Source organism: Oryctolagus cuniculus, chromosome 8 (assembly GCF_051225735.1).
Source record: "Oryctolagus cuniculus isolate XC-2025 breed Fujian yellow rabbit chromosome 8, ASM5122573v1, whole genome shotgun sequence".
Taxonomy (NCBI): Eukaryota; Metazoa; Chordata; class Mammalia; order Lagomorpha; family Leporidae; genus Oryctolagus; species Oryctolagus cuniculus.
Window position 1 is genome coordinate 55,526,381 of NC_142874.1, and position 26,391 is coordinate 55,552,771.

Genomic DNA, 26,391 nt, shown 5'->3' on the forward strand with positions numbered 1-26,391 from the left:
GAAAATCTCATACACTGGTTCATTCCTTATATGCTCACATCAGGCAGGGCTGGGTGAGGCTGAAGCCAGGATCCAAGTATTCTATGTTGGTGGCAGGGGCCCAGATACTCAGCCATTATCTGCTGCTGCCTGGTGTGTGTATTATCAGAAGCTGGATTGGAACTGGAGGAGCCAAGACTCAAACTAGGCACTCCAACATAGAACGTAGATATCCTGAGTGGTGATTAACTACTGTGTCAAATGTCCACCTTCAAATTTTTTAAATTAGCATGTTATATTTTAAATTTCTGTATAGCAAAATAAGTATACCCAACATTCTTGATCACTAAAAAAACATTCTAAGTCCATCTTAGAAATTTACCTTCCTCCCTGAACACCACCCTTTGCCTTACCCCATCAACTAGAGATTTTAGAAAAGAGTGTCAATGTTAATTAACATTTTACAGGAAACAAAAATTATAGGAAAATTTATCTATTTTTATATAATTATAATTAAATAATCCAGAATAAAAACTTGCAATTTAATTTTTTATTTCTGAATCTGGCTTTTCCCCTACTGAGTGTCAGTTCTTAACCTAGAGCAATTTATCACAAAGGAACATTTGGCGTTGTGAAGAGACAGTTTTGATTGCTGTAACTGGGTGGGCAGGGGTGTACATGCTATTGGTATCTAGTAGGTAGAACCCAAGGATGCTGCTCAAAGTTCTACAGTGCAAAAGGAGGCTCCACAACAAATGATCACTAGTTCAAAATGGCAACAGTACTCCTATGAAGAAATCCCAGTGTAGAGTGAGTGCTGGTCAGAATGGTAATTTCTACTGTGTAATTTGGGAGAAAATTTAATGTCAAATAATTTAAGATTCCTTTTATCTATGTATTGTCTTTTTTTTCCTGAGTAGAAAGTCTAATACTTTCCACTTTGTTTTCCTCAAGTATTTTAGTGACTTGCTTGTGTTTCTCTTGGGGAAATTGGCCAGCTTAGGGAAGCGGATGAAAGTGTGAAGAGTGTGGTTGACGCTCCTTCTTGTTTTAATGGTGACCCAAGTATGGACCAGCTGCAGGAGGTACATGATCTCTACTTTCTCATTGTCTATTCCTTTCTTGTTTGGAGTTGATAACCTGGAAATCATGATAATAAAAACTGTGAATTTGATATGTTTATATGAAACTTAGAGATGTCATTTTATTTGAATAAGACTAGTTCTAAGTCAGCTTAAGTGAAGGGAAAAGAGAAAGGTATGTCTCAGCCACGTTCCTTGAAGAAGAACCTATGCTTAAGTTTGAAGAATCAGTGCTATATAACATCCAGAGGTCGGAATGAAATAAAGAATAAATATCGAATAGAAGCAGAAATGAAGAGCTTTATAGAAGCAGGATTATAATACAGAAGTTGCCACAAACTGTATTGGAACATCGAGGCTAGTCCTTGGCTCAGAACATAGGGCAATAGGATTTAATAGGCATATTCCTAAATATATATAGAAATATAAGAATACATATGGGAATATATGCATACAAATAGGAATACGTATGTATACATATGTATGTGATAATCATTCACATTATGTAAAACCAGCAAACTATCCAGCTGCCAAACAAGCAAACCCAAAAAACAAATTCTCTATTTAGACAATTAAATTTGGAGCAAAAATTTAAATAAATTTAAATACAATTAAATGGGCTCTTTGTTGAAGAACTTCCAGAGTCTTTGCCATGGCAATATGTACTGGGAATCCAGGGATGGCTCAGAAATCAGTATGGTCTGCACTGATTTTACTAGAGAACCCATGGTTTTTCATGGGTATCTTGCAGGGTGGTGTTGCACCAGTTATTCCCAACTGTGGCTGCAGATTTGAACAGAAATGGCAGTGTGGATGGGACTTAAAAGTTGTCATGCTCTCCACCCTCCAGTTTCTGAATGGGTCTGGATGGAGACACTGGCTTGAGTAAGAAACTCCTTAGGTGATGCCACAATGTAGCTGGTGTGAGAACCCCTACAATAATGGTATACCTTTTGGGAAGAGGCAGGAGAGATATTACAAGGATTTTAAAAAATCATGAAAAAAATGAAATTAAAGCGTAAATTTACTTTGGTGCAAAAATTTTTTGGTATGCATTGTTTTTCCGTATTATGCATTTAGACAAACTTTTAAGATTCTTTGAATGCATGGATTTCAAATATCTTTTAACCAAAATAAACTTAACATTTTAATTCTATTTTTCAGGAACTTTTAAAGTATTCTCTTCTAGAACAGTGTTTCCAAACTTGTCAGTTGATAAAGGTCACTGGAGTGCTCATTAAAATTATATTCCCAGGTCTCACTCTTGGAGCTTCTGATTCAATACATGAGGTTGGCTCCATGAATATGTATGTTCAGCAAGCCACTGGAGGATGCTTAAACCAGGCGAGTCTAAGGAAGGATCTTCAATGGTGGTGCCTTAAAGGCAAAGAGTGTACAGCTGGTGAATAGGAGCTGTCCAGCACGGCAGCCCTGGAGTCTGTAGTTAGTGCCTCTAAAGTCTGGTTTGGGTCCCATAAATCTCTAAAGTATTTAAAAAAAATGAGAAGCCTCATCCACAGCATTTCTATCTCTCCCTGCTTCCAGATCACTTAGTGCAGAGATGTTTTAGGACTTTGTGGTGTAGCGGGTAAAGCTACTGCCTGTGACACCTGTATCCCATACGACCACCGGTTTGTGTCCTGGGTGCTGAAATTCCAATCCAGCTCCCTGCTAATGGCCTGCAAAAACAGCAGAAGATGGTCCAAGTGCTTGGACCCATGCCAAGAGACCTAGATAAAACTCCTGGTGCTTGGCTTCAGCCAGGCCCAGTGCTAGGCCACTGTGGCCATTTGGGGAGTGAACCAGAAGATGGAAGATCTCTCTGTAATTTTTCACATGAATATATAAATACATAAATCTTAAAAGACAAATAAAATATGAGAGGACTTCAAAGAATTCATAGAAAAATGGAATCAGGAGTTAAGTTTGGGGACATCCATTTGGTACAGCTGTTAAAGATGCCATATAGGACATATCTGCATGCCTGGGCTTCAAGTACTAACTCTGCTCCTGATTCCGTTTTCCTACTAATGTGCATCCTGGGAAGCAGAGGTGATAGTTCTAGTATTTGGTTCCCTGCCACCCGCATGGAGACCCAGATGGAGTTCCTAGTTCCTGGCTTTGGGTTGGTCTAGCATTTGCTATTGCAGGTATTTAGGGATTGAGCCAGCAGATGGAAGATTGCTCTATATTTGTCTCTGTGTCTGTCTCTGTCTCTCTGTCTTTCAAATAAAAGAGAAGGTAAGTTTCTTTTGGGTTAATTAAAAATTATTATTTATTTAATTTATTTGTGAAGGGTGAGGGGGTAGGACACAGAGGGCTCCCATTTGCTGGTTCACTTTCCAAAGGCCAGGCACTCAAAATGGCTGTGTATGGGCTAGGCTGAAACCAGGAGCCAGGAACTTAACCCAGGTCTCCTGCACGAGTGTCAGGGACATAACTTGAGCTATCACCTGCCGTCTCCAGGGATGTACATGAGCAAAAAGCTGGAATCTGGAGCAGAGTTGGGACTTGAACCCAGAAACTGATATGGAGTGTGTGTGTGTGGGTTCCAACTGGTGTTTAAATTGCTAGGCTAAATGCTTACCCCTGGCATTATTTTTCATAATATACATTCTTCACAAATTTTTTGAAGTATTATTGTAGCTGACTGGTCATCAGCATTGAAAGGCAAATAATGGAGAAAAGAGGGAGAGAGAGAAGGAGAGAGGGAGAGAGAGAGAGAGAGAGAGAGAGAGATATCTCAAAATGTAAAGAAGTAAAAGGCTGCATTGCATCAAAAAGACATGACTTAAGATAGAGCCTGGGGCTGGTGATGAGGCACAGTGGACTATGCTACCACCTGCCATGTCGGCATCATGGATCCAGACTGCCCATTTGCGTCCTGGCTGCTGTGCTCCCCATTAGCTTCCTAATAATGCATCCTGGCAGGCAGCAGGTGATGTCAGAGTAGACCTGAATGGAGTTCTTATATCCTGGCTTTGGCCTGGTCCAGCCATGGCTGTTGCAACCATTTGGGGAATGAAACAGTGGATGGAAGATCTCTCTTTCCCTTTCACTCTGCTTTTTGAATAAGCAAATAAATATTTTTAAAAAAGATAGAGCCCTTCACATCTGCCATATATCAGAAGCTATGCTTAGTGCCTTATGGGCCTTGTGGCTTATAAATCTGCTGAGTCTGGAGGTGAACTTCAAACTGGGCCAGTTCCTGAAGCGGTTGTTATTACACCAATGTTAAAATATTGCATTAATCCTGTTTATGTGTTTTATCTGATTTTCTCTTGGACTTTTAAAGCCCAAATGGGCAATTATTTTAAGGAGAGGTCAGACAAGCAGGCTCAAGCTACAAAAGGTTATTGCTGTTTTGGTTAAAGCTACTAGGAGCTGTTATCAGCTAAGTGGTAGGTTTGACTCTAAGTGAAGTGAAGAGTCAGAACACATTTATTATCTGGGCAACTCTCTTTAAGGAACAACAGCTATATTTTTGTTATATGGGGATCAAGGACTTGTTTACCCAGCCTGGTCTGACTGAAAAAGGATCTCCAAATGCATCTTCTGGACAGGGTCTTCTGTTAAATGCTCCCGCAGCCACAACCCAGCACTTTATCCTTTGCAGGGCAAGCAGTATGAACAGCAAAAGGCTTGGTTTCCTGCTAGAAAGACAGAGTAGAATGGAGCAGGCTCAGAGGCACCCATTATTTATAACTGAACCCCCAGATCCTTGACGAGTGAGCACAGCCAAGTTCCACACCACCACTCTCCATCCTTGTGCAACACTTGATTTGACCAGAATCAAGGGCGCTTTCCCAGATGGTGGTGGGAAACCCAGACTCCAGTGGCACAGTACCTGAGAACAGGAGGGACCAAAGCAATTATTCCTTCACGAACTTGGACTTGTGAAGCTGAGAGATTACAGCAGTGAGTGCCAGAGAGGAGAATTGACCTTGAGAGTTAGCTAACATAATACAGGCTGTGGTGGCCTTGTGGACTGCGCTGAAGTGTGTGTGTGTGTGTGGGGGATCTGGCTGGGGGACAGAGAGGAAGATGGCATGAGGGGCAGACAGGAGCAATGACGCTCTCACCCTAGCCTCAGTTTCTGATGGCTTTGATGCCCCCACTGTTATGAAGTTCATGTCTGTGGGGGTCAGCATCCTTAGCATAAAACCGCTCAGCTTAGTCTGGCTTGAGAGCACCTCTGCTCTCTGCAGAGAGAGAATGTGAAGACCAAGCAGAAAGCAGGCAGGTGCCAAGTCGCGCTAGGCGCTGTGATGAGGGAGGGTCAGGTGCTCTGCGGGGGTCATGGGGACACCTAGCCAGGACTGAGGCAGGTGGGGAAGGGTTCCAGGAAGAGCTGGTGGCTAGGATGAGAAATGAAGGGCGAGGAAGAGTTATCTGGGCAAAGTGGGCTGGTGAAGGATTAGGAACTGCGTGGGCAAAGGCCTGGCGATGGGAGGAAGCAGTTCACTCTCAAGAAACCTTGAGGAATTCAGGAGGAGGCAGAGATAACAAGAGTTAAAATTGATGAGATTGGAGTGTGACAACCAAGGGCCTAGTAAATCTTGTTAAGAGTTGGAAATTCATCCCAGGAGAAAGGCAGAAATATGGAAGGCTGTTATTAGAGGGCTGAAACATGATTTGCATTGAAGAAGGCTCACTCCGGCTGCTGGGGGAGTCGGGGAGACTTATTGGGAGGGGCATGCACCTGTGAAGCTAACAGGTAGTGGAGGCTGGAAACAGGGAGCACCAATAGGGGAGGAGAGGGTGGACAGGCTCAGGGCTAGTTGGGATGTGGAACTGGCAGGGCCTGGTCATTCCTGTGCAGGGTAAGGATGACAACAGTGTTGAGAATGAACCTCAGGTTTCCAACTGGGGCTTTTCACTAAGATAGGTCTAAAGTGTGCCCTGGGGATTTAACAAGGTGGCATTAGAGAAAGTGGGTTTATTTACTTAATTTATTTGAAAGACGTGCACGCGCACACACACACACACACACACCGAGCAAGAGAGAGCAACGTGGAGACAGACAGACAGACAGATCTCCCATTGGATGGTTTACTCTTCAAATATCTGCAACAGTCTGGGCTGGGTCAAGCTGAAGGCAGGGCCTAGAAACTCAATTCTGGTCTCCCACATGGGTGGCAGAAACCCAACTGCTTGAACTGTTACTTGTTGCCTCCCAGGGTGAGCAGTAGTCTGGAGCTGAAATCAGGATTAGCCCAGGCAGGGTGATATTGGAATGGGGGCGTCCCAAGCAGGGTCTTAAGTGCTCTGCCAAATGCCTGCCCTCAAGAAAGCAGTTTTATTGGAGCGATGGTGTCCAGAAGCCAGAATATAGGCTGTGTAGGAAAGGAGATGCGGACGGGGAGTCGGAGGTGGGGGCAGGGGGAGAGTTTGGGTGTGAAGGAAAAGGAGGAAGCTGGGGTGGAGCGAGGGGATGGATAAGCAGATGAGAGAGGAGCAGCACTGAGTTAGTGAAAGTTTCCCAAGCCCAGATCTCCGGGTGCTCATAGCCTGGGGACACTGAAACTGGGGGGCAAAGATGTGAGCTCTGTGGAAGCAAGAGGAGTTGGGGGACCTCAGCTTCCAGAGTGAGGGGGCTTGAGTTGGGGCTGAGAATTTGTGAAACTCAGTCGGATGGAGAAGAGATAGAAAAAGGGAAGTGGGAGAAGGGAATGGAATATGAAAGGATTTGGGGGCTGGGGGCTGGGTGTATCCCGAGTCCTGGGAGGGCGCAAGGAAGCCAGGACGGGCAAGTGGGTGTGAACACCCACACGCACTGTGTCCTGTCTGCACAGATTTTAGCACGTGTAAAACAGCCCTCGGACTGATAAACGACTGAAGGCTTGCAATGGTGCCGGCTTTTATGAATCCAAGAGTAGTTTTCTTTGGCATGAGGTCCCTGAGGAGAGTCATGTGTACTGGAGCATACAATATATTTCCCTGTCTCTCACCTGGCCCTACTCCTTCCTCCATGCTTCAGCCTGCAGGTGGAAACCTAGCACCCATGCCCAGGTAGGCCTTCCTGGGCTTGATGCTGCACTGACTTATTATTGAGGTTAGGTACCTGAGGCTTTGCCTACAACCTCGCCCTCTCACTCCTGTTGGTGAGTAGATTTTTTTTTTTTGAGACTGCAGCCAATTTATAGTAATTAATGTGCTAAGGACAGCAGCTGTAGCAGTCATTAATTCTTTAATCTTGGAGTAGAGCGAGAAATGGATTAGAGATAAATATAGCTTATGGCATTTTCTCCCGAGAACAAACCCTTTAAAAAACAGTGTGTTCCTGCTACAGTGTTGGTGGTGGGAGGAAGAGGAGAGCCCTTCCTTCTTCTCCTAGGGGGATTATTCGTGCAAGAAGGCGAGAATGGGGGCGAGGTGAAATGGAAGTTCATTTAGAAGGCGAGACCCCAGGTGGTGGTGAGGGCCCCTGCCTGTCAGGATGCCGCGACCTCCTGTGTGAAAATTCACCATGTGAACTTTCCTGAGTGCATCGGATCTCTGCTTAGGAAGCCAAGCTGAAGGAAGAGGAACAAGGAAAACAACAACAATAACAACAAAAACCCAAGAAAACAACATGCAACAAACCCACCAGATTTGCCTCTGTTGAGTGAGCTGTTTGTTTTAAAATGAGGGGAGAGGTTGCTCAAAGATGTTAATGGCAATCTCTGCAAACACAGGCTTAAAGTTTCCTCAATCCAGAGACTCACTCAGCCATAAATATGTGTGGGTTATTTAGATGCTTCCAAAGGTTACTCGAAAATTGCCTATTTTTCCACAAAGAAGCGAGCTGTTTATTGCTTCAAAAGCGTGCCTCAGAGTGAATGCTTTGCTTTAGCGGTGAAGGGAAAAAATACTGAAATAGATGTCATGATGGGACAAGGTTTGAGTGGAGAGCAGAAGGTGTCTGGAGCTAGGGTTTTAGCATGGCTGCAGAAGGGATGTTTCTTCTAAGCCTTAAACTAGAGGGGAAAACAGGCATTATTGCCCTCATGTGGCTTGAGCAAGTGTTGCTCTCTTAGTGGGTCAGATAAAAGGCCACAGTGAGGTGGGCTGTGGGCAGAGGAGTGTTTGTGAGGGAGCTGGGTTTCTGACACTCTGGGCTGGAGAACAAGGCCTTTGTGAACCCTTCCCAGCTGTGCCTGGTGGTAGAGACCTTTGCAGAGCTCCTGATGGACTCTTTTTTTTTAAAGATTTATTTTATTTATTTGAAAGACAGAGTTATAGCAAGAGGTAGAGACAGAGAGAGAGTCTTCCATCTGTTGGTTCACTCCCCAGATGGCCACAATGGCCAGAGCTGCTCTGATCTGAAGCCAGGAACCAGGATCTTCTTCTGGGTCTCCCACGTGGGTGCAGGGGCCCAAGGACTTGGGCCATCTTCTACTGCTTTCCCAGGCCACAGCAGAGAGCTGGATTGGAACAGGAGCAGCTGGGACTAGAACTGGTGCCCATATGGGATGCCGGTGCTTCAGGCCAGGGCGTTAACCTGCTGTGCCACAGCGCCGGCCCCCTGATGGACACTTGTCCATTCATGGTTTGCCCTTCTGTGCGGTCACAAAGTAATAGGGCCCGGTTCTCGTTCTTTGGGAAATTGTGTAATAAAAAATATTTTCCAGCTATGTGGATAGATTTGCCCTGGCTCCCAATAATGTAGAGGCTGATGTTTTGTTCTTTAGCCTGGTCCTTTTGCAGACTATTGGGGCAGCCAACAGTTGGATTGAATTTGTGTCCAAATCAGGGTTGGACCCAGGGCCTATTAAGTGCAATGGTTATTCCTGTGGAGTGAGGGGGGAGTGTGGAGGATCACTTTGCATCAAGATATTTTTTCATAGGGAAATTAAAGGAGGTTGGGAGCTGATGTTTGCTGAAGACCTACTAAATGCAGTGCTGCAGGAGGCATTTTTCCTGTAGTGTTTTAATCAAGCCTCAAAAGAATTCTGAAAGATATTTTCCCATTTTTTACATCTGAATGAAGTTATTTTCCCAAGGCTTAATGAGTGAAAGAGGGAGATTGAGCTGTGCAGGAGGTGTTGCCACTTCAGACCCACCACAGGTGACAGCAGCTGAACATCTGAGTTCCCTGCCCTGGCCTTGCAGCGAGGAAAATTGGTTGGGGTCATCTGGCTAAATGCTACCTGCTGTTGTGGCAATGCATCTAAGGATTTACAACAGTGCACCTCGCCCTTCTTCACTTCTCTTTTGGGACTTCCCAATAGGCTGCAGGATCGCAGTCCACACTGTTGATCAAGATGATGGTGTTTTTCCTCATTCCCAAAGCCCCGAGGACTGAGACCAAATGGAAATCATAGAGTGTTATTATTTGTATATTAACTGAAAAATTTATGGCTCTTGGTAAGAATATAGACAAATGTGTTGTCTGCTGAGAGCTGGAAATAAGAAATAAGCCAAGTTATTGGCAACATTTCCCATGGGTTCCACTTGAGCGAGAATGAATCATTCATAGGATGTTCATGGCGACAACCACCACCAACCCTGCTTCTTTTAAAATTGGAAACACACACACACACAGACACACACACACAAACAGTAGTTAGTGACACTGTGGCAAGAGGCAATAATAAATTGATTTTAAATTCGCACAATAACCTAGTCCTCCTTCTCTATGGCTTAGATTGGGGCATCTGCTTGAGAGAGGTCTTTTTGTTTACTCTGATGCTTTGAACCTTTTTGGGGGATATACCTGCTTAGGCAGCCTGGATTCAAGTGCCATGTTGTATCATTTTTTTTCTGAAAGGGAGAGAGAAGGCGAGGGAGAAGGAGGGAGACAGCACGCGCTATCTTCTATCTTCTGGGGCCAGTTGAAACCAAGAGCCCAGAACTCAGTCTGGATCTTCCAAGTGGGTGTCAGGGACCCAAGCACTTGAGTCATGACCTGCTGGCTCCTCCCAGGGTGCACATAGACAGGAAGCTGGGATTGTAAGCAGAGCTGGGACTCAAATCTAGGCGTTCTGATACAGGATATGGACATACCAAGTGGTGTCTTAACAGCTGCACCAGACATTGTCTCTGTTTTTGTCATGTTTTTTTCATGTCTTATACATGACTTGATTTGTAGAGTTTTATGCAAAACAGTTTGTTTACAACACCCCTTAATAAATCTGACTGTAAATCTGGCTCATTTTCATGAGGCCAACAGCCAGTATAGAAGAGCACAATACTAACAGTATAATAGTTTCAGTGGAATTCAGTTTTGATCGTTAAAATGGAGAGAAGATAAACTGCTTAGCAGCTCCTCACAACCACGTAAATTGGATGTCCAACAGTGCAAAACTCCAAATGCATCTCTGAGGGCTGTGAAAAGAAGCATTAGAGGCAGAACTTAGAATTTGTTTCAATTCAGTTAACAGTAATCCCAGATATAAGGGAGTGTCCTAGGTACTGTTCATTCTTTGAAAATTGATATGTTATGGCTAAAACCAGCCAATGACTCTGAGAAGAAAAGGTAACATATTCATGAATTGTCTGGGAGTTTTTTGTGCTTTAATTTAAAATTCTTAAAGTCACGCTGTACTCCACCATGAACATTTTGACTGATTAACTTTGTCTACCTGGTAAAAATTCAATGAAGTTAACTGTAAGTTATGAACAGTTTTATATATTAATGTTAAGTAACGATATTGATGTGTGTAGTTAAAAAATTGGTTTCTTATTTAATTGTAAATATATTTTATACGCTTGCTGCTGCTATTTCTTTGCTAGGGGAAGAAGTTTCCTTGTAATACAAGATAAATTTCTACGCTATTTCCTGCTTAAAAAGCTACAGAAGGTGCAGGTGTTTGGTGCAACAGTTAAAAAGCTGCTTGGGATGCTGTATTCCATATTGGAATGCTTGGGTTCAAATCCCTTCTCTGCTTCCAATTTCAACTTCCTGTTAATGTGTACCTTGGTGGACAGTGGCCCCTGTCACCCACATGGGAAACCTGGATTGAGTTCTGGGCTCCTGGCTTTGGGCTGACCCAGTCCTGGATCTTGTGGAGATATGCGCAGTGAATCAGTATGTCAAACATCTCTGCCTGTCTCTCTGTGTCTGCCCTTCAAAAAAATATACAGTAGCTAACTACACACAAATTATAGAAAATATAAATTCCTGAGCTTGCATTCAGGGATGTGTCTTGCCACCTCATCAGTGGGACTCCTGGAAGGCTATACTTCCTGTTACTTTATGGGTCCAAATTTCCCAGTGCAACCTGTTACTGCCTTTCATCTCTAACTTCATACCCATCTCTGATTCCCAACACCAAGCCATTTTCCATTCTCTGATATCAGCTGGCTGTATTCACATTCTGACATAAACCTTTAGAGTTAGCACAGATCCCATAGGTTTACAGCTTTTTTCACTAAACTGCTCCCACTTCAGGGACCAGTCACAAGCCCTAGGGCCACTTGTATTTCTGACTGGTCAGCTATAATTTGTGATTTCCCAAAACCCCTGTTTAGACTTGGTAATTTGCTAGAGTGAAGAGAACTCAGGAAGGTAGCTACCATTACTAGTTTGCTTTAAAGGATACAACTCAAGAACGCCACGTGGAAGAGATGCGTGCACTGGATCCAGGGCTGGTATGCCAAGCTTTCACACTCTGTCAGCAGAAGCCTTGCACCTTTATGTGTTTGCCGATCTGGAAGCCCATCCAGAGTGTTTTTAATTCAATCTCCAACCTCCTTCCCCTCTCTGGAAGTCAATAGAGGAGACGGGGATGAAATTTCTCACCTTCAGGTCACATACTTGGTATTTCTGGTTCCAGCCTCCCTTCTGTAGCCACCTAGGTGCCCACCCTGAGTCAACACATTAGCATAAGGTTTGGGGGAACTAGGGTCAATAGTAACAAAAGACACTCCTATCACTCAGTAAATTCCAAGGATTTTAAAAGCTCCCTGAGGGGGGCCAATGCCCTGGCACACTAGGCTAATTCTCTGCCTGCGGCGCCGGCATCCCATATGGATGCCAGTTCTAGTCCCGGTTGCTCCTCTTCCAGTGCAGCCCTCTGCTGTGGCCCGGAAGGGCAGTGGAGGATGGCCCAAGTGCTTGTGCCCCTGCACTTGCGTGGGAGACCAGGAGAAGCACCTGGCTCCTGGCTTCAGATTGGCACAGCTCTGGCCGTAGCGGCCATTTAGGGGGTGAACTAACATAAGGAAGACCTTTCTCTCTGTCTCTCTCTCTCACTGTCTGTAATTCTACCTGCCAAATAAATAAATAAAAAATCCAGGAAAAAATCTCCCTGACAGGAAGAAACAACCACATCATCCTTCAAACTTCAAGCTCAATTTGATTTCTTCCATGATTTTGTCTCCCTATGTAGATGAATTCCTATAGCAAATGTTTGTGCCACTTCTATGTCATAAAGACTGTATCTGCAAAGGCTGAGATTGAAGTAGCAAAGAATAGGAGTGTAAAGGAAGACTCCCAAACTTCTCCTATGCCTAATTTCAAGTTAAACCTAAGTTCCGATCCAGTAGGTCTTTTGACAAGGCAGTTCAATTGATCATACTCATGGGATAAGTTGGAGTTGATACCCCTGGATTCCCTCGTTCTGGGTTGATCAAAGGGATTGTGTCTTGGAAAGCAGAAGCATATCCCAGCCCTCATAATCCTCCTAAAACGCTCCTCCCAAAGGGTTGGCCTCACAGGAGAAAGAGTGGAAGAAGTTCTGAAGGCCTTTTGGGTTTCTTCCACTGTAGCTCAGGGCACTCATGGGATTCTTCTATTCCTCTTCTGTCTGCTTTCTCAAAAGCTGCCTCTCTATGAAGTTGTGTCATCTTGGCTGGGGCCTTGGGTTGCCCAAAGTCCCCTGATCCTGTTCATTTGATCTTAGAGAGGCTTTTGTCTACTGCCACTTCCCAAGTTAAGCTCAGTCACATTTTCAGAGACGTATTGAGGCCCTGCAAACTTTTCAGGGTCTGTTGCTGTGTTCCACTTTCTTCTTATATTACTATGGTCAAGATGTGAGACTCAACCTTCTTAGTAGCTAAGAGAGTGACCCAATAATCTGACAGGACTGCTAACATTTGTTTACCTTGGGTTCAGGGGTGAAGGGGGTTTTCAACCCCTAAATGCAAATTCCATCCTAAAGCAGATGGAATCTAGCAAGACCTCTGCTCTTTGCCAGGAAGGTTCTCTTCTCTTTGGGATGTATGTTTAACTTATGTTGTCTTTTGCATTTCCTGGGGTTTGTAGTACATCCTCTAGGGCATTAATGACAGCTTTTTGAAGTTATTTCAAAGTTGGAGCAACAAAGGGAGGGTTGGGAAGGGAGTGTGTGTGTGGGGGAGACAGAAACACACACACACACACACACACACACGGAGAGAGAGAGAGAGAGAGAGAGGGAGAGAGAATTTTCCATTTCTGCTGGTTCACTCCCCAGATGACTACAACATCCAGGTTGCACATCCAGGTTGCAATCCTGGTCTCCCACATGGGTGGCAGGGGACCAGGGACTTGGGCCATCTTACATTGCCTTCCCAGGCTCATTAGCAGGAAGCTAGATTGGAAGCAGAGTAGCCAGGACTTGAACTAGCACTCCAACGTGGGATGCTATTGCAAGCTGAGGCTTAACCCATTACACAATCATGCCCAACTCTAATGAAGGTTTTGGATGGTTGTATTAGTCTACTTTTTGCCAATAAAATGAGATGTTGAGGTAACCATCTTTAAAAAGGGGAAAGATTTATTTAGAGCACAGTTTTTGAGATTTAAGTCTAAGATCATGTGGCCCCAGTGTCACAGTGCACATGGAGGAAGGATTATATAGTGATGCAGGAGGTAGGGAGGAAGAGGGGAGAGAGAGAGAGGGAGGAAGGGGAAAGATGAGCCCAAATGGAGGTTTTATAACAACCATATTGCAAGAGCTACTATCTGCGTACAAAACCTCAGTGAATTATGGACCCCCTAGTAGGCCCCACCTTCTCATGTTCCAGTAGAGCTACCCTGCAAACCAAACCTCTAAACCAAGAAGAGTCTTTGGTGTACAGACAAGCTAATATCCAAACCATATCACTAGCCTTACATATACCCACACTTATCAAAGTCTTTATCGTCCCTGTTCATTTCTCATGTGGTGAGGGTCAAGAGATGTCACTCCAGTCATGTTCATGGAACTTTATTTGACATACCTGCTCAGTTTGCAGATCTTCTGTGAATGTTCTCCAAATTGCCCAAAAGGCTTCTAAAGGATTAAGAGATGTGCTTGTGAATGAATGTGCCAGGGCCCAGGTTTATGTGCTTGGCTGTGCTCTTTTCACCTCCACACTTCAACTGTTTTTTTAATGTTTAAAATTATTTATTGTTTATTTATTTGAAAGATAGAGAGAGGGAGGGAGAGAGAAAAGGCGAGAGAGAGAGAGAGAGAGAGATCTCCCATCTGCTGATTCACTCCCCAAATGTTTGCAAAAGCTAGTCCTGGGAAAAGTCAAAGCCAGGAGCCAGGAACTCAATCCAGGTCTCCATGAGGGTGTCTGGGACCCAGGTAGTTTAGCCATCACCTGCTGCTTCCAAGTGTGCACATTAACAGAAAGCTGGAATCTGGAGCAGAGCTGGGACTCAAACTTTAGCCCGCTGATGTGGGATGTGGGCCTCCCAGGTGGTGAATTAACTGTGCCAAATGCCCACTCCTCACCTGGGCTTATTCCATTGTCCCAGCCACCCAGTGCTCAGGTGAAAAGAATCTCTGGGTCTCAGCATGATCTTAGGAAGCAAATCTACTTGGAATAGAATTCTGATTCAATTACCTAATAGCTATGTCTTCTTGGTAAGTTGTTTGACATATTTTCTCTTCAGTTCTTAATCTATAAAATGGAGTGATAGTAGGCACCTCAGAAGTTTGTTATGAGAATTACATGAGATAAGGGTCAATTCCTGCTGATATTCATGACAGCTGAAGGTCATAAGTTACTGGTCTGATTTAGTCATTCAATGAATATTAATTTAACGCTCACCAAGTGCTCTCTAGGCTCTGGAACAAAACTGAGCAAATTCAGGAATGGTGTTTGTCTTCATGCAGCTTATGGGCCAGTGGAGGAGACACATATTATTCAAGTCATCACAGAATATGTGTATAAATGAAAATTCATTGATATGTAATAAGGAAGAAAATAAATGATACTGTGAGAGTATTTCACAGGAATATTTTATCTGGCTTGAGAGACATTTAAGAGTAAATTAAGGACCAGTGCCGTGGCATAGTAGGCTGACTCCACCTGAGGTGTCATCATCCTATATGGGTGCCAGTTTGTGTCCGGCTGCTCCTCTTCTGAACCAGCTCCCTGCTAATGGAGGGACTGGATGAGTGAGAGAATAGTCTTTCAACTAAACAAATCAGGAGGGTGGAAGAGGGAGGGAAGTGAGCCACAGGCTGTAGGACAGCAGGACAGAGTGTGTGGGAGGGGGGCAGAATGAACAGGCAGCTTAGTTGTGTTGGTATTGAACTTGGGGCCTTGATTGAAGAATCAAGTCTTGGGATTTGGGGAAAACATGGTATGATGATAGATTAACAGATGATAATGAAGTTAATATAATGAATAATAGATGAAAAATTTGAAAAAAAAAAGTTTGGGACTGCAAATCTGCCTCTGGAAGACAGAAATGAGATGGGAGTTGAAGTGATAAATGCACAAAATTTCTCTGCAGTTGTCTAAAAATAGCAAGAAAAACGGAAGGTAAGCTATCATCCACTGAGCACCTACTCTGAACAGACTTGAGAGTATGTTTTATTTCTTAATATGTGTTAATTTATTAAAATTTTAAAAATTACTTTATCTGAAGTAAAATAATTTTGTTTCTTTGTAAAGAGACAGAGGCAGTCATAGAGAGATCTTCCAACTACTGGTTCACCCCTCGATGTCTGCAACAGTCGAGGTTCAGCCAGGATGAAGCTGGGAGCTGGGAACTCGGTCCTGATCTCTGATGTGGGTGGCAGGGACTCAAATACTCGAGCCATCAACTGTTGTCTTCTAGAGTGTGCATTACCAGGAAGTGGGGACTGAGAGTGGAGCAGGCACTCAAACTGGGCACTCCAAGATAGGGTATGTGCATCCCAGTAGCATCTTTTTTTTTTTAAGACTTATTTTATTTATTTGAAAGACAGAGTTACAGAGAGAGGTAGAGACAGAGAGAGAGGTCTTCCATCTGCTGGTTCACTCCCCAGATGGCCGCAATGGCCGGAGCTGTGCCCATCTGAAGCCAGGAGCCAGGAGCCAGGAGCTTCTTCCGGGTCTCCCACGTGGGTGTAGGGGCCCAAGGACTTGAGCCATCTTCTACTGCTTTCCCAGGCCATAGCAGAGAGCTGGAGCAGAGAAGGAGCAGCTGAGAGTAGAACCAGCGCCCATATGGGGTGCCGGCACTGCAGGCCAGGGCGTTAACCCGTTGCACCCCAGCACCAGTCCCCCTCCCCCCAATAGTATCTTAAACCTCTGTACCAAGTGCCAGCTCTGTGTACATTCCATATTAATCCTTTATTATGACACAGTTTTAGTGCGAGTTTTAAGATGATAAATTCAGAGTTGGAGAAGTTAAACAACCAGTCCTCACTCAGTCATCCAGTAATTGTTCCTTTATACCATATGCATAGTTAGCACTAAGGTAGACAGTGAACAGTGTGGGAGGAGAATTTGCATCGAGTGGGGTCCTTGAAGCCAAGAAGATGGAGGGATCTACAGTGTCCAATACTGCTCGCTAGATTGGTCAACCAGAATTCAGAGCCCCAGCAACCTTCTGTTCTAATGCAGCCTCTGGATTGCTGGGGATCAGGCAATGTTCTTTTGGGGCAGGTTTCATTGTGCACTAATTATATAATGGCCTCTAATAAGCCTCTGTGCAACTTCAGTGCTGATGGCCCCCTGTGTGTGTTTATGTGTGTGTGTGTGTATTGCTCTCTCTCTCTGTGTGAGAGACAGACAGGGAAATCATAGGCCACTCTTCTCACAGGCACAATTAGTCTTCACCACCAGAAAGTAAGGTTAAAGAAGATACTTTTTGATTTTTAAGGTAGCAGGCCTTCTCAGAAGTATTGGATATAATTTTAATGACAACCATTGTGGGAAGTATTTGACTTTTGGCTCAGAAGTTTCATGGTCCAGATGAATCAATAATATGTGACACATTTTTTAAATCCTCACCCCCAATTTTGTCTCTAAAAGGCACTCTTTAGAATGGGCCTCCCACGTTCAGGCAAGATCTGATGGTCTATTAATTCAGATTTGAATAAAAAACTCTCGCCTCTTTTGTTTTAGCTGTTCAGGATGCAGTCTGTGTTTAGTTATGAAAATGAATGCTTAGAGTGACCCCAGCCCTGTATCTAATACTCCATATGGCACCAGAGTGAAGACCCTCGACATGTGCACTTTTGTCTTTGGTCATTTCAGACTGAAAATACAATTAGACTTGGCTGTCAGACAGATGAAATCTGTCATATTTCCCCTATAGGACCTGCACTCGGTCCAGATCAATAAATACAAAACCACTTGCACATAAATTGCAAACTAAGCTTGCAGCTTCAATACATGTGGGCTTAAATTCACTTGTGTCTGGCATACACTGCTTCCTGGCCAAACAGGCTGTTTCTGTGATTAGTGCAATTTCATAGTTGGACCAGAAAAACAAGACTGCAGACCATGGCTATAAAGCAGCAGATGGCTTTGCCACACCTTCCCTGTAAGGGCAGTTCCCCCAGAAAATGGGGTTTTAGCTGCTTGTTGTATAGGACGGGACTTTAAAATTGGGATGAGTTCAAGTCATTTCCTGAGTACAGCTCCATAAAGCTGCTGTTATTTTTTTTCCTATTCCTTCACGAGATTTCAAGCTGAATTTGTAATAAGCTTTGCCTGGACACGACTTGTCACAGGGAAGAGACGTGATTTATATACAGAGATAGAAGCTTCTCTGTGTGTGCCTTACAGAGCCACCTTTTCCTTGATGGCCTATGCTTGCTGGATCAGCTCCATGCAGAAGAGAGACAAGTGCTGGCTTTGCCTCCAGAGCCCATTAACCAAGCTAACATTTATTTGGGGAAGAGGTGAATGCTAACACCTACTTCCTTTCACCCCTACTCCAACTTGGAGGCTCAATGTCACACAAAAGGAGTTTTTTTCTAGTGTAACATTGAATTAGGCTGTAGAATTTGCTGTTGTAGGACATTAAGTGAGGCAATTAACCTAGACTACTTAGATGTAGGAATTAGACGTTTGCTGTATCCGAAGAAAAATATCTCTATTTTCAGGAGCTCATGTGGAACGGAAACCCCCAGACTTCCAAATACGGTGCTTGCTAGGAGAGTGATTACAAAATCAGGTCAAGGAAAAAAGAAATCCCCTGTAACACACAATATAAAAATACATGTGAAAAAGATGGTGTAACACCTTCAAAAGCCACTTCTGTCAGGGTTCGGATGTATTGTAAGGATGGCTAAATCCAACCCACTGGGTGCCCTCTCCTTGTCTGGCCTGGCCATTCCTTTTATGGAAATCCAAGAGGTCAAGCAACCTTGTCTAATGCTGCCTGCTTTGAGATGTTCACATTGTAACAGAAGCTTCTAGGGACTGATGAGTAGGTGTTTATCCTTAGCGGGTATCTAAAATTAGTAATTCATAATAGGGGGAGCAAACTCTACATACTGTGTTTCTAGGGTATGTATTTCGGAGGAGTCCTATAGTCTGGGGAAATTGGTCCTGAATACACGTCGAACTTTAAATGTGCTTTTAGTTCTAGTAAATAAAATCTGGCCACAGTTTGGATTGGCATAGACCAAGGATCACAGACTTTTAGAAGCTACAGAAGGATGAAGGGTACCAGGCTGGTCCAAGCACACACCAAGACTGAGAATGAAGCCCAGCTTAAAAACAAAACAAAACAAAACAAAATAATAGGTCTCATTTTACCAACTAGAGATTAGCTTACATTAGCAAGCTGTTATTATTATTATTTTTTGATAGGTAGAGCGGAGGGGGAGAGAAAGAGAGAGAGAGAGAGAGAGAAAGAGAGAGACCCCATCCACTTGCTGACTTCCCAAATACCTGCAATGATTGTGGCTGCATCAGGGCCAGAGCCAGGAGACAGGAACTCAGTCCAGGTCTCCCACATGGCTGATGGGAACTCAGTTACTTGTACTGCCACCTTCTGCCTCCCTGAGTCAGCACTGGCAGGGAACTGAAGTTAGAAGCCAGAGTAGGGAATTGAACCCAGGTCCTCTGATGTGGGCATCTTAACTGCTAGACTAAATGCTTTCTCCCAACAAGCTGGCTTTAAAACACAGCTCCCCTGCAAACACACACACACACACACCCCTCAGTGATGTCCCTGTTTATGTATAGGATGTTAACAGGGAACAAATGAAACATTCACATTAGGATAATTTGAGGAAAGAGTAAAGAAGGTTGTTTACAAAGGTGTGGATGCAGGGAAACCAAGAGGGAGAGGTCAGGGAATTGACATTCCAACAGTTGAGCTGTTACCACTCCTGGGACTAGAAGGGTATAGGAAACAAGAGCTTACCAAACTGGTTCTCAAACCTGCAAGAAGAAAGTTTTGTAGGCAGGAGAGAAGATGTGCTTTCCAATTAAGGTATCTGGCATCTTCAGGAAGCCCCCCAAGGAAGACCTGGAGAGAGACATGACCTGACCCTGCTCTCCTTCTTTCTGTCAATTCCCATTAGGGCTTCTCACTGGCGAGAAGGCCCAGAGCATCGGGAGTGGGGTCCCAAAAGGGAAGAGTAAAGAGGAGAGAGGGCGTCCAGGGGGCCAAATGGAAGACATGCCTCACACTAACCCAAATGACCAGGGAAGGATAGTGTCAACCAAGTCAACAAAACAACCTTACAACAGTAGGCTGAGACCAGCTGCTCTGCAATTGTGACTCTTTGGAGCAAACAGACATTTTTGGGAGCATGGGCCTATGTGCAAGGATGAATGAGGTATAGCCAGAACATGACCTAAGAGGTCAGCAGGACCTGATGGCCAGGGGAAAATCTTTGCCTAGATGGATAAAGGGTAATTTTTAAAAAACTTTTATTTAATAAATTTCCAAAGTACAGCTTATGGATTACAATGGCTTCTCCCCCCACCATAACTTCCCTCCCACCTGCACCCCTCCCATCTCCCGCTTCCTCTCCCCTTCCATTCATATCAAGATTCATTTTCAATTATCTTTATATACAGAAGATCAGTTTAGCATATATTAAGTAAAGATTTCAACAGTTTGCACTCACACAGAAACACAAAGTGAACAATACTGTTTGAGTACTAGTTATAGCATTAAATCTCAATGTACAGCACATTGAGGACAGAGATCCTACATGAGGAGTAAGTGCACAGTGACTCCTGTTGTTGACTTAACAAATTGACACTCTTGTTTATGGCATCAGTAATCACCCTAGGCTCTTGTCATGAGTTGCCAAGGCTATGGAAGCCTTTTGAGTTCGCCGACTCCGATCTTATTTAGACAAGGTCATAGTCAAAGTAGAAGTTCTCTCCTCCCTTCAGAGAAAGGTACCTCGATAAAGGGTAAATTTGAGGTAAGCAACCAGGATGGTTTGCAAAACATCTTCTAATAGGGAAAAGTACATGAGTCTCTTCCTCCAATATATTACAATAGAGACTGAGGCTCAGAGAGATGATATACGACCCCAGGTACCGCAACTATTCCATGCAGCCAGGGGTCACTGTGTTCCCTTAACTTGCCATGCACTCAACTTTCCTGGGGACGACACTAATTCCTGAAACTAATATCACAGATGTAGTGATCTACTAACACTCTCAATAACAGCAACATCGATTTCCTGTGCTGCAGGTCAAAAATATATGGATGTACACTTATAGCAAACTCTGTCTAGCTGTCTATATGCCAAGTCTCCATCTGTCTAGCACTGTGCAAGATGTTAGGATAATTGTAAGGGAAATCAGAGTCCTGGTGTCTGTCTGTCTGGAGTTCACTGGCTGAATCGTTTGAGGTGCAGCCAAGGTTGACATCATCTGATTTCTGGGAGGTCTCCATGGCTGTGCTGACAGTCCCTACCCTTCTCCCAGTCCTCTGCATGTCTTCCTCATGGAAAGTGTCCTGGACTTTTTTCTTCGGCTTCTGTGACTTCATTTCTTTATCTTCTGCCTCGCTTTTACTCCAGCTCACTGCTGCTCCTCATGCTCCATTTGGTTTGAGACTTGGTGCTTCTTGAGTCCTGTTCTCAGTCCTGTGGTCTGTGAGCTCCTTGTCTGAGAGGAGGTAATTTTCCAGAAAAGGACAAGGCATGCAACCTCCAGTTTGCTGAATGTTCACTGGTCTGGAAGAACCTTGACTTCAGGGGAGGAGAAATCTACCAGCAATGCGCATGCTTCCAAGATGGAAGCAGAAACCACCGTAACATCAAAAACCCAGGGCTTTGCTGGACATTCTTCTAACCCAAGAACAACTGCATTGACTGCATCGCAATTGAAAGCTTCATTTGGAGCTGAAATGCCCTCCTGAAAAATCATTATGGCCACAAAACCTTGGGACTCATGAACATTTATGAACAGAAAATAGAGATGTGGAAGAAATGACACATGGTGGAGAAAATAGAATGTTAGACAAAACTGTAAATTATGCATTAAACCACTAGGTTAAATGTGAAATGGAAGTTCTAACGTATTCCACACTGGGTTGTGGGCATATACCAATAAGTTCAGTAATAAATGATAGCTCCTGGCCTAGAGGTGCGTCTGCACTGCAAGTTAGTTTTCGAGTGAATCAGTTGCAGCAGGGATTTAGTCATAATTAGTTTGTTTACTGTTTTGTGTTTTATTTGTGTTGGGAGGATTTTAGCATGGTTTCTCCACTTTGGTGTTCAGAGCAAACACGCTGATGTGAATTCAAGATATCTGATAGAGAAAGTGGATGATGAGCTTTCCACAGAGACTAGAGCTTGGTGAAACCGAAATCTCACAGCAAACCTATATCATCATCATAACATAAGCAGATCTTCAGTAAGCGTTCCCTATTGAAGCATACAACCATTTGCACGGGGTGGAAACAGCCAAGTAGACAACACTCCCTGGAGCAGTCACCGTATGTTTGTAGCTGAAACCCTTACATCAGTCTCTTTGGGACCACAACTTCCCCACATTTTATTTTTAAGGGAGGAGGCTGTCCTGGCCAACCCATGAGACTTTAAAGATTATGACGCTTAGCTGTCGTCTTTCGAGGCAGACATTCACTCTATAGTCTCTACCCAGGAGAAGGGGAGAAAATGAGTCAGAGCTTTCACGTGGCATGGAGTATCACAGGCATGAAAACTAGTGGGCAGAGGAGAGAGCTGGGCTGTGGACCTGGCTCACGCAGGACAGATGCCACACCTCCTGGTTGAGCCTCTGCTCACGCACAGGCAGTGACCAGCTAAGCACTCCCGTGGGAGGGAGGCGTGATTACCACCCACTGACCTCATGGCGGGTGGGTTCGAGATATAAAAGTGGGTGTTTAGGAGAAGCAGCAGGTCTGATTAATACCCTCTAGGCAGTATTTAGGAGGCATTTTTTTGACCCATCAAATGGCTAATAATAAAGTACAGTGGTGCAATTTGTATTTTTACTGCGGACTAATTAAGAAGGGGGAGAGAGCGTGGTAAGTAGAATGACACGTCCTTGCAAAGCAGAAACAACTGTAATAGCAGCAGGAGGGGAGAAAGATACAGGAAAGGAAGTAGGCAGCCACTTAAGGCTGTTGAAAGGGTCAGGTCTCTCTGGTCTTACTGCCTACCCCCTGCAGACATTCCGCTGTTCCTGCTGGTTTGTAGGGCAATGGCTATTTTCCAAAGGGAATAATCTGTGTGCTTGCAAATATTCATCCAGACAGGGATGGGTGAATTTAAAATCAAATTGTATTTTAAAGAGCACTGTTTGAAGAGGGAGTAGTGTTTCCTGAAGTTCTCAGAATTCAGTGAGGCTTCAGTCTCCTGAATGAGACTTCCCTTCTGTATCTGTTTCTGGTCTGCCTTTTTTCATCCAGGAAACAATCATTCAGAAGACTTTGCTTGATGATTATTTCTTTCCAGTGTTCACTGAAGGCAAGTTTTTGAGCAGAGGTTCATAAAAACTCGCCCTTTCTGTGGCGCTGGGATATGCTCATCACTCACCAGGGGACATCTCACCAAGCTGTTTCTTAGCTTGGGGCACCTGGGGTTGTGGGAGAATTGGAGTAGGGAAGATGGAAGAAGGCAGGAGGAAGCAGGAGAGGGCGGTATCAAAGCAGATGTAGGGAAATAAATCAGGGGCTACTTTAAAAAGTGAAGGGAGAGAGAGGAAGGGGGAAAGGCAGATTCAGGAATCAATGTAAAATGTTAGTAATTTGAACAACCAAAAATAGCATCTTGCTATTTAAAACACATGGCAGGAAATACATTAAGTTCTGCTGCCTGCCTTTGGGGGAGGTGGAGAAAACCAGAGAGGGCAAATCCAAGTTTGTGCTCATCCAAATGTATTTAGTCAATTCCCACATGGCGATTGATCCCAAGGGTCAGAAAATAGTAGGAGAAATTTTATAGGTAAGTTAGGTCATAACTCCCATTATTAAAAAAATGGGGGTAAACTGGAGGTAGGAATGGGAGTGAAATCTCAACATGCAGACGCCTGATTAAGTTGATGCACTTCTCTGGTGATTTTCTCACCCATCTCTTAGCACCCCTGCCATTCATGTTCTACTTTCTCTTTTAAAATTTCATTTATTTATTTTATTTGAAAGGTAGAAACATACACCACACCACACACACACACACACACACACACATACACACACAGAGTGAGAGAGAGAGAAAGAGAAAGAGAGAGAGAGAGAAACAGTTTTTCACCAACTGGTTAAATCCCCAAATGCCTACATGAGATGAGGTGGGCCAGGCCAAAGCCAAGAACTCAGAATTCAATCTGGGTTTCCCACATGGGTGGCTATGATCTACCTGCTTCAGCCATCACCTGCTGTCTCCCAGAATGCACTTTAGTAGTAAACTGGAATCCAGAGCAGAGTCAAAATTTGAGTCCATGCTCTCCAGAACAGGATGGGAGTGTCCCAAGTGCTTTCTAAACCATTATACCAAACACCTGCCCCTTCACATTGTATTTTTAACTTCACTTAAAAAAAAAAAAGTGATCAGCATTGTGGCACACCAAGTTAAATTGTGGCCTGCAATGCTGGCATTCCATATGGGCACTGGTTTGTGGCTTGGTTGCTCCACTTGCAATCCAGCCCTCTGCTAATATCCTGAGAAAGCAGTGGAAGGTGGCCCAAAATCCTGGGGCCTCTGTACTCACGTGAGAAACCTAGATGGAATTCCTGGCTCCTGGTTTTGGCCTGGCCCAGTCCTGGCTATTGAGGCCATTTGGGGAGTGAACCAATGGATGGAAGATCTCTCTCTCTCTGTAACTCTGCCTTTCAAATAAGTAAGTAAGTAAATAAATAAATCCTTTTTCAAATGGTATTTTTAGCTTTATCTTTTTGTCTTGATGATAAACATTGAATCCAAATGCCATCCCTTTCCTATCTTAAGGAGTCCTGCTCTCCCCTGTCAACTGAGTCATCCCTTGGCAGCTAGTTTCACTGAGTTAATGGAGTAGCCCTGGGAGAGTTGCTGCTGCTCATGATCCTGATCCCTGGTTGGAATAAAGGTGGATCTCAGAACTACTTCTACCACACAGACAGACATTTAGCAGCTAAACAACTGTCAGTAAAGTAATATTTTAACTAGCTGTATAAATTCACTGAACTCCTGTAATTCTTTCTCTTAGGGACTCCAACCATAACTTCAGTGAAAGGTTTGCTGCAGACAAATCCCAAAATTCAGACAAAACTTCCTTACTCTTTTAGTTGGCAATGGGCAACCAGAAGTCTGTAGTGGTGGCTAGATACAGGACTATTTAGGGATCAAGACTCTGAAAGTCCCTAAAAGTACAGGTCTGAGGCTTTTCTAAATACTTTTTACTGTGTTCATGCAGGGTGAAAAGTGTCTGCAAAACATTTTAGTCAATTCACAGATCTTGAATACCATAAACTTCGCCAATGATTGCCCATTTCTAATATCCATTATGCTCATTAACAACCCATTAGTTTCCCCTATGAAAACCCATTTCTGAAATTCAGTATGCTAATTAGAAAAACCTTTCTTGTTGATTAGAGATGTGGATCACAGAAGGGCTTTTAGTAATCACCTCTGGAGAGTGACCTTTGTTGATAAAATGCTAGCTATCTGTCCCCAGGGTGTGGGTTCCTGATTAGAACAATGGTATCCTCCTAGAGTGTAGCCTAAACTACACAGAAAAAGAAAAACACAACCAAGTGATCTGTATCACACTGTATTTGCTAAAGGATTTACTAAATTACAGATACCATAGCACATATGAATATAAATATTTACACTGTAAATTTAAATGGCCAAGTAATATCAACTGTGTATTTGTCTTTACCACTATCTTTTTTTTTCAACATTTAGGTTGTTTCTAGCTTTTTGCTGTAATAATTAATGATACACAACATCTTTATTTTTATTCACTGGTTTGGTTCCTTTCTTAAATGAATGCCTAGCTATAGAATTACTGGGGCAAAGGCATGTTTGTTTAAATTTTGATGAACATTCTAACTGCCTTCTGGAAGGGTTATCCTGATTTATGTGGAGGGCATTTGAGAATGTGTATTTTCTTGTACACCTGTCAACATTTGGTATTATTAACATTCTTCATCTTTGTCAGTCTTTGGGTAGTCTCCTTTAGTCTCATGACCTTAAATTCCACCTGTAGGCTCTTGATTCCCAAAGCTTGATCTCCTGCTTTGAGAAGGAAGAGAGCTTTGGGACTTTTCCTTGGAGCTCCAGCCGATTGTTGTGTATACCCATTTGGATCTTGGTAGCCACCATATCTGAAACGAAACCTTGCTTCCTCCTCCTCCCTAATGAATGTTTCACTAGGAGCCTTCTCTTCAGTTAATGGCTACTGTGTCCTTCCATTCAGGCTAAAGGCCTTGTTGCTGTGCTGGATGCCATTCTCTCAGGTGTCAATGCACTCTCAGCAACACGGCCCAAGTCACCATCACCTCTCACCGGGATTACTGGAATCACCCACTAACAAGTTTGTCCTACTTCCAAAAGAGTCTGCTCTCAACAGGGGAGCCAGAGTGATTGTAAAAACTTGTAAGGTAACATCACTCTCTAGTCAAAACCCTCCAAAGCCATCGCATCTCACCTTATAAGGACATGGGTGATAGGCACTTAGACTCCCCATAGTACTTCTCTAACTTGTTTTCATTCTTACCCTTGTGGTCCTGAACCTGCCCTCCAGCCACCTGGGCCTCCTTGATGTTCTAGGTACACACCAAACA

General features: G+C 43.8%; 1 long non-coding RNA gene across 1 annotated transcript in view; it reads left to right on the forward strand.

The window, feature by feature from the left end:
* LOC149125024 (uncharacterized) overlaps positions 1-19,845 on the forward strand; it is a 161,171-nt gene extending 141,326 nt beyond the window's left edge. The window contains exon 3 of the long non-coding RNA XR_016212280.1: positions 19,721-19,845. This is a non-coding gene — a long non-coding RNA (uncharacterized LOC149125024). The remainder of the gene's footprint in view (positions 1-19,720) is intronic.
* Positions 19,846-26,391: the final 6,546 nt, after the last annotated feature.